This window comes from Mus caroli, chromosome 8, assembly GCF_900094665.2.
Source record: "Mus caroli chromosome 8, CAROLI_EIJ_v1.1, whole genome shotgun sequence".
NCBI lineage: Eukaryota > Metazoa > Chordata > Mammalia > Rodentia > Muridae > Mus > Mus caroli.
In genome coordinates, this window is record NC_034577.1 from 31,556,155 (window position 1) to 31,565,408 (window position 9,254).

Consider the following 9,254-nt stretch of genomic DNA (forward strand, 5'->3'; position numbering starts at 1 on the left):
TATGTGGCTGGAACCATGGGTCCCTCCATCTGTACTCTTTGGTTGGCTGTTTAGTTCCTGGGAGCTCTGGGGGTACTGGTTGGTTCATATTGTTGTTCCTCCTATGGAACTGCAAACCCCTTGAGCTCGTTGGGTCCTTTCTCTAGCTCCTCCATTGGGGACCCTGTGCTCAGTCCATTGGTCAGCTGTAAGCATCTACTTCTGTGTTTTTCAGGCATTGGCAAAGTCTCTCAGGAGATAGCTATATCAGGCTCCAGTCAGCAAGCTCTTGTTGGCATCCACAATAGTGTCTGGGTTTGGTAACTGTATATGAGATGACTCCTCAGGTCAGTCAGTCTCTAAATGGCCTTTCCTTCAGTCTCTGCTCCACACTTTGTCTCTATATCTCCTCCCAATGGGTATTTTGATCCCCCTTCTAAGAAGGTCAAAAGTATCTACACTTTGGTCTTCATTTTGAGCTTCATGTGGTCTGTGAATTGTATATTGGGTATTCCAAGCTTCTGAGCTAATATCCACTTATCAGTGAGTGCATACCACTCACTGTGTTATTTTGTGATTGGGTTACCTCACTCAGGATGACATTTTCTAGTTTCATCGATTTGCATAAGTATTTCATGAATCCGCTGTTTTTAATAGCTGAGTAGTACTCCATTGTGTAAATGTACCACATTTTCTGTATCTATTCCTCTGTTGAGTGACATTTGGGTTCTTTCCAGCTTCTGGCTATTATAAATAGGGTTATGAACATAATGGAGCATGTGTCCTTATTACATGTTAGAGCATCTTCTGAGTATATACCCAGGAGTGGAATAGCTGGGTCCTCAGGTAGTACTATGCCCTGTTTTCTAAGTGAACTGCCAAACTGATCTCCAGAATGGTTGTACCAGCTTGCAATCCCACCAGCAATGGAAGAGTGTTCCTCTTTCTCCACATCCTTGACAGCATCTGCTGTCAACTGAGTTTTTGACCTTAGCCATTCTGACTGGTGTGAGGTAGAATTTCAGGGTTGCTTGATTTGCATTTCCCTGATGACTAAGGATGTTGAACATTTCTTTTTGTGCACCTTAGACATTCAGGAATCCTCAGTTCAGAATTCTTTGTTTAACTCTGTACCCCATTTTTTTAATTTTTAATATTTTTTATTATGTATTTTCCTCAATTACATTTCCAATGCTATCCCAAAAGTCCCCCAAACCCTCTTCCCTCCCCCCCTACTCCCACTTCTTGGCCCTAGTGTTTCCTTGTACTGAGGCATATAAAGTTTGCAAGACCAATGATCCTCTCCACTGATGGCCGACAAGGTCATCTTCTGATCCATATGCAGCTAGAGACATGAGCTCCGGGGGTACTGGTTAGTCCATATTGTTGTTCCACCTATAAGGGTTGCAGACCCCTTTAGCTCATTGGGTACTTTCTCTAGCTCTTCCATTGGGGGCCCTGTGATCCATCCAATAGCTGACTGTGAGCATACACTCCTGTGTTTGCTAGGCCCCGGCATCGTCTCACAAGAGACAGCTATATCTGGGTCCTTTCAGCAAAATCTTGCTAGTGTATGCAATGGAAGCGTTTGGAAGCTGATTATGGGATGGATCCCTGGATACGGCAGTCTCTAGATGGTCCATCCTTTCATCTCAGCTCCAATCTTTGTCTCTGTAACTCCTTCCCTGGGTGTTTTGTTCCCAATTTTAAGAAGGAAAAATATGGAACGCTTCACGAATTTGTGTGTCATCCTTGCGCAGGGGCTAATCTTCTCTGCTCAGTTCCAATTTTAGTATATGTGCTGCCGAAGCAAGCACTGTACCCCATTTTTAATAGGGTTATTTGTTTCTCTGTAGTCTAACTTCTTGAGTTCTTTGTGTATATTGGATATTAGCCTTCTATCAAATATAGGATTGGCAAAGATCTTTTCCCAATCTTTTGATTGCCATTTTGCCCTATTGACAGTTTCCTCTGTCTTACAGAAGCTTTGCAATTTTATGAGGTCCCATGTATCAATTCTTGATCTTAGAATATAACCTATTGGTGTTCGGTTCAGGAAAATTTCCTCTGTGCTTATGTACTCAAGATTCTTCCACACTTTCTTTTCCATTATTTTTCTATTTGTATCTGGTTTTATGTGGAGGTCCTTGATCCACTTGGACTTGAGCTTTGTACAAGGAGATAAGAATGGGTCAATTTTCATTCTTCTACATGCTAACCTCCAGTTGAACCAGCATTTGTTAAAAATGCTGTTCTTTTTCCACTAGGTAGTTTTAGCTCCTTTGTCAAATATCAAGTGACTATAAGTGTGTGTGTTGGTTCATTTCTGGGGTCTTGAATTCTATTCCATTGATCTACCTGTCTGTCACTGTACCAATACCATGAAGTGGTTTTTGTTGTTGTTGTTGTTGTTGTTGTTGGTTTGTTGGTTTGTTTTTTGTTTTTGTTTTGTTTTTTATCACAATTGTTCTGTAGCATAGCTGGAGGTCAGGGATGTTGATTCCGCATTACTCTCATTTAGAATATGCTATCATATCGTGCATCACAAATATGTAATTATGTATGTATATTTTTAATTTCACAGTTGTGTGCAATTAAGAGATTGCATGAGTGTTAGCATAGACTTTGAAATGTGGACTTTTAAAGTGTCAAGATTGAAAAACTGTGAGGACCTTCAATGTTGGATTTAATGCATTTTTTGTTTTGATATGGTCATGATCCTATGGGTATCAGAAACTAGAATGTTGTGGTTGAATAAGAATGTACCAAGTAGGCTTATGTTTTTGAATTTTTGGCCCCCCAACTTGTGGAACTCTTGGGAAAGGACTACATTGTCTGGCCTTACTGGAGAAGTTATTGGAGTAGTGTAACTAAACTTTGAGGATGAAAAAGACTCCTTTCATTCCCAGTGTCCCCATGTCTGCCTCCAAATTTCTGGTTAAGAAATGAGCTCTCAATAGTTCCTGCCAAAATGCATTTGTTTTAATACTATGGACTCTAATCCTTGGAATAATAAGCCCAATTAAGTCCTTCCTTTCATAAGGGGGATGATAAGGAGAGACTGGGAGGAGAGGAGGGAGGAGACGATACAATTGGAGTCCCTTTAAAGAAGGAAGCTTTCAGAATTCTAATTCTCATGAATGTCTGCTTCAGAATGACATACTATTGTAATATTTTAAAAAGCAACAAGAAATGCCACTGACAATTTCAGCTGTACACCATCCAGTTTTGTTTCTTTCTCAAAAGTTTTGTCAACATAAAAACATAGCTCTCTCTCTAAAAGAATAACAGGTAGCTTATCCTGCATAGTACAAAAATAAATGATCATAACCCAGAAATGCAAGTTCACATATCCACCAATATCATTTTCTAAAATGGCAACAGCTGAAGAATAGGTATAGTAAACGAACAAATGTAGTCAAAAACTAAAACACTTTTCAAACGCATTGATGGCTCTATCAGACAAGCAAGACACAGAAAAATGGGGAAATCTCTATTGTAGCCACACATTCTCTCTGATGGCATTTTTAGCTTTTGAATTGGTAGATAGCCTATGCTTACACATTCCAGAAGAATTTATTTCATAATCATGGGGGCATTAGGTTAAGTAACAAGATGAGCAGTAATGATAAGCTAGATGTTAGAATAACCCAAAAGAATTTGACTTTTGATGTGTAACATGACAATTTGTTGTCATTGATTGATAGAATTAAAGTTTCTGTGCAACATATACAATGTTATGAAATCTGCACTTTTCTGCACATGTATCTTCCAAGGAAGTCAGCATATTAATTCCAGAATTTCATGAGATTTTCTTCAAGGATGGATTTGTGATCTTCTTAAAATCAATAAGATGTTCCCAGAGTTCATACCCTTGGACCAGGAGCTATGGGTAACTGAAGAGTGTGAATAAAACACACACACACACACACACACACACACACACACACACACACACAAATGTTTCCTTGTATAAATGTGTTGTTCCTGCTGTCTGTTCTCAGCAATAAAAAAGTACGAATATATACGTATAACAATAATAATCAATAATCATTGGAGGAGATGAGGCTTTCAATTTGAGAGTTGGTGAATTGCTAGAATTTGAAGAAGGAACCTTGGGAGTAACTGGAGGGAAGAAAGGGAAGGGAAAAGAGATGTAATTATTTTGTAATTAAAATGTATAAAAGAGAAAATCAATGAGATGTAATTAGAGAATTCATTTTATATGAGACTTCTTAGAAAACAAGGGTTCTTAATTCTAACCAATGGGAATACACTGTTTTTACAGCATTGTGCTCAGATAGCTGAAAGAAACAGAGTAAGCAGGGAAAGGTGGTTTGATTTCACAGCTTCAGGGAAGGCCAGTCAATTATGGAAGGAAAGGCCTGTCAAAGAATCTCAGCCTATGACAATGGAATATTTGTCAGAGTCTGTTTACATGGTGCCTGTTCTGAAAACAGGGAGGAAGAATAAGTAAAGTCCCATACCTGGTGACATATGTTATCCATCCAGGTCCAACTTCCCCAGAGTACCACATTTATTAAAGTTCTTTCCATTGTTACCAATATATTAAACATTAAACCAGTATGCATGATGCATGTTCTACATTTAGCAATGGTGATTTTTGATCTATATTATTAAAACTGAATATATATATATATATATGTATGTATTATTGCCATATATATTGCAATATATATATTGCCAACCAAATTTGCACATTTTGTTCTTGGTAAAAATCTATGAGTCATATACGATTCATGAAGAACAGAGATATTAATGCCTTGACCAAAGTTAAACATAGGAGTTGCTATCCAGAAAGAGTCATTGAGATCTATATTCTTCATCATCAAGATCACACTATAGCAATAATAGTATTAATAATAATAAATAATAACAATAACATATGGAAACTAATATTCAGATATTTAAATATATGTTCTAATAATTTTGTGTAATATGTTAGTACAAAATTTTGCGGAAGCCATTATGGCAATGTTTAGTTTATCTAACAACTTGAATATCTGAGTTTAAACAGAAAGTTTGTAAGTATGACTTAGCAGCTGCATTTAATGTTTTAATCCATAAGAAACTCATTGAAATGCAAAATGATTTTTAAAATTGCTTTCACTTAAACTCCTCCAAATGTCAGAACTATTCTCTTCTTCTCATAGCCAAAATATGGTTTTACAATGTGTGAGTTCCACACTGTTTAATAAAATACAGTTAAATGCCCAGTTGAAACTCTTTAGAGAGTAAACACAAATTCAATAACAGAATAAAACCCAGTAAGCTGCCTGGGGCCCTTTGAAATAGAGCAACATTTGATTTAAGATAATGGCATTATTGCAGTAGGAACCTGCACATCAGGCTGAGAGTTGGTTCCCCACTGGAAGTAACTGTTTGCACTTTACCTTCACTTTGAGAGTCTTTCAAACAACCTGTCAACATGCTGGGAGTGATTTGATCATTGCTTTTTAAAGGAGACAATTTCTGTCCAATCTCAAGTGTTTCCAAATCTGAAGGGAAAATTGACTAAACACTAAAACCAGAATACCAAAATTGTATTACGAACCATTTTTGATAGTTAATTAGAAGACAGTGTTATGATTATTCTCATCTTTCAACTATCTTTCTAAGTAGATAACACAGAAAAGTTGCTAGAATATAATTGAGTATTGACAAAAACATTTGTCAAATATCCATGAAGTGGATTTGCTAACCATTCTATTGTTTCACGTAATCAATGACCACCACCAGAGTCATGGATATTACATATTATCAGTCTTCCAAAAGTTTCTGGAAGAGACAGCTCAAAGTACATATGGGCTGCATAATTTGTTTATTAGCTCAGCTATCATTTTTCTCTATCTTTACCAGATTGCTTAGGCTTCTTAATGGATGATGTGCCAATTTATGTTTTACTTCTTAGTAAGATTACAGTAGCATATATCTTCCCTGCCTTTCCACACATAATCTTTCAATGTGCAATGAATACTCTTTCCTTGTATCACTCTATGGGTCACATGATAGCCATAATTTGTATGAATTTATAGAACAGACATATTTTTCTGTTCTATCTCTCAGAAGCATCTTTATTTTTATAACAGGTATATAGTAGAGATTTCTACACAATCATCTTTATTGAAGCAGTCTTCTCAATAGCCAGGTACAAGACCAATTTAGATACCTATCAGTGGACTTTGCTGGATAGAGAAAATATGGTACTTTCACACATTGAATTTTTCTTCAACCATAAAGAACAAAATTGTGGCTTTTGTAGGAAAACTAATTAAACCACCATCCATGAGGCTTTCTATTATGATGATAAGACACTATGACCAAAAGAAACATGAGGAAGAAAAGGCTTATTTGGCTTATGTTTATATAGCATGTTCCATCACTGAGGGAATACAGGGAGGAATTCAAGGCAGGACCTGGAGGAGGGAACTGAAGCAGAAATTAATTATAGAGGAGCACTGCTTACTTGCTTATTCTCTGTGTCTTGCTTAGTCCACTTTCTTATAACAAGCAAAACTACCTGCCCAGGGGTTACCTTTCAACCACTGGGATGGGGGTCCCCAAAATCATCCACTAATCAAGAAAAGATTAGATAGACTTACCCACAGGCAATCTGTTGGAAACATTTTCTTCTTTGGAATTCTTTTCTAATGGTAAATCTAGCTTGTCTCAAGTTGACAAGAATTTAATCAGTACAATGAGTTCATTATAAGACAAATAATCCAGACTAAAAAAAAAAAGACATACATTATATGCTTTGTATGCTTTTTCTCATATCTAGAATGTACATGTATAAAAATTAAATATGATTTTAAAGCAAGGAATATTTGGGGGAAAAGAATGAGAATCAATGGGAAAGGGAGGGCAGAGGGAAGCAGGGATGTGAGATAAAGCATATCAATGAATAGAAAAATCTCTTCTTTCTTTATTTTTGATTAGTGCATACATAAATAATTGGTGGTAAAAGTATAGAGTTTTAAACAAAACTCCATGGCTTCCTAATGCCTAGTGTGATGGTATGGAAGTTCTCTGTCTCTGAAGTAGCGATTAAGACAAATATTACCTTAGTCTAGCTGTGCAATTTTTTTTAATTTTACATTTGTAAAGTGATGAAAGTAACTTAACTGGAATCACAGAATGTAATATATGTTCATAACTAAATAGTTTTCTGAAATTTGTCATAGAACCTTGAGCCTGCTTGGCATCCCATTTTGTATGCTGGCTGTAGACCCTCTAAATGCCATTCTGCAATCAGTGTATAAGGTAATGTAATGTGATTATAAACACACACACACACACATTTCCATTTGTGACAGTGAGGATGAAGTAGAATTATCTAATCTTTTTTTTTTTTTTTTACCGTAACAGTGTAAAGACATAAAGCACATGCATTTTAATAACATTTTGAGTAGTTTTGTATGTGTAGCCTCTGTAAGTACTGAGTGTACTTTTTAGAGGTTATGATACACAGATTTTATATGTCACTGATGTTGTATAAATAATTTAAGTCCTCTGAACTGTTTATTTTTTAAATGAGTCAAAAGTAAAGTTTCTTTAGATTAAAAAAATCTTTCAGCTACTATTATAACAAAGACTCAAAGTAAATTTAAGTATTACACACACATCTATAAAGAAAGTTTCTGCCTATCTTTTAAAGTCTGAAACAAATTTGTAGCTCAAAAAAAATCCTCTAAATTCCTCAGACTCCTGCTAAGGAAGGATGTGCACAGTAGCAATTAGGACAGTTAATCAGTTGGATTTGTCATCTAAAGGGGACAAAATCATTAACAAGACACTGGGTGGCCAATGACGGCTTAAATACTTATAAATCATAAAACTGTCAGCTCTTTCGTTTGCAGGGGATAGGTGAAAGCTTCATGGATTTAAAATTTTGATTTCTGTCACGTTGTTTGAAACTTAAGCATTTGGAACTTTGTCATGCAGAAAGTGTTGATAAGAGACAAACAAGCAAGCTGTCCTAGACACAAACTTGATGTATCCACACGATCTTGCAATCTCAACCAACCTCAGCAGACATTTGGCGATTCTTACACAGCAACTGGGCCAACTGTGCAGTTGCAGTTCTCTGAGGTCTAAGCCACTCTGTGATGGCCGGCATAGCTGTCCCCCTCAGGGACACAATACAAAGCAAGACAAAATTGCCAGGTTGCCAAACCAGTAGCTTAAAGGAATTATTCCAATCTTGTCAGAAATTGCCAAAATTCATCTTTCTAATGGTCTCAATTTGGGGAAGATTATCATTGAACATATTGTATGTGTGGCTTTTTCTCCAGGTTGTCTTTAGAATCATGACCCTCTCTGGCCTCTATACCTCAGTGCTAGGATTAGAGATTTACAATCCAACATAGCTTGCACTCTCTTTTTGTGTTAATTGTGTAGTCATTAAAATCAATTCATTGTATGGGAAGTTTTATTGTTACGAGTGATGTAAACTGCACATTTTTAACATACTCAATTTTCTGAATTTGCATATTTCCACATACCTGTGTACTATTTCAAGAACCTTAAGATAATTAGCATATTTAGCATCTTGAGTAAAAGTATTCCTTTGTAGTTTGTTGTAAAAAGACTACCACCAGTTCTTTCTTCTTAACAAGATAACAATATGGTATTATTCCATATAGGAAGTGTGCTTTGCAATGTGCACAGCAGATATTTCTCCATGAGTCCCAAACTGGTCCATCAGCCACACTCCTCCTGATTCCAGGCTTCCAGGCGGCTAGGATTATATATCTGTCCTAACTGGTCCTGCTAATCCATTTCTATAACTCAAGGCTTATGCAAATGAAACACCCACGGCCAACTTCCTCTTCCTTAGCTTTTGGTGGGTACAATTCTAGGTTTTGTCTCCTTGAGTTTCAGTATTTTAGATAGCACACCAAGCATAATAAAACAGCATTTCTTTTGTGTGAATGGTTTATTATACTTTATATAATGCCCTGCCTAGCTACTCTTCTTGTAACAAATGCCAAGATATTTCTCCTCTCAAACTGAGTAATATTATATTGTACACATATATCACATTTCTCTTGTTCTATAGATCAACAGATATGTATATCTATCATTTATTTGTCATGAGTAGAGAAAAGATGAACACAGGAGTGAGCTAACTCTTGAGATACTGATTTCCACTCCTCTTGGTGCACACCCAGATTTAGAATTGCTGGTTCTATGTAGAGATTTTTTTTTTTTAATTTTCCAAGAAAACTAAACTCCTCCTTTCATAGTTGCTG

At 36.3% G+C, this 9,254-nt stretch overlaps 1 non-coding gene across 1 annotated transcript; it reads right to left on the bottom strand.

Moving 5' to 3' along the window:
* Positions 1-1,694: 1,694 nt before the first annotated feature.
* On the bottom strand, positions 1,695-1,796 carry LOC115031881. Its single transcript, XR_003837517.1, has one exon. It is a non-coding gene; the product is annotated as a U6 spliceosomal RNA (small nuclear RNA).
* Between the last annotated feature and the right edge of the window lie 7,458 nt (positions 1,797-9,254).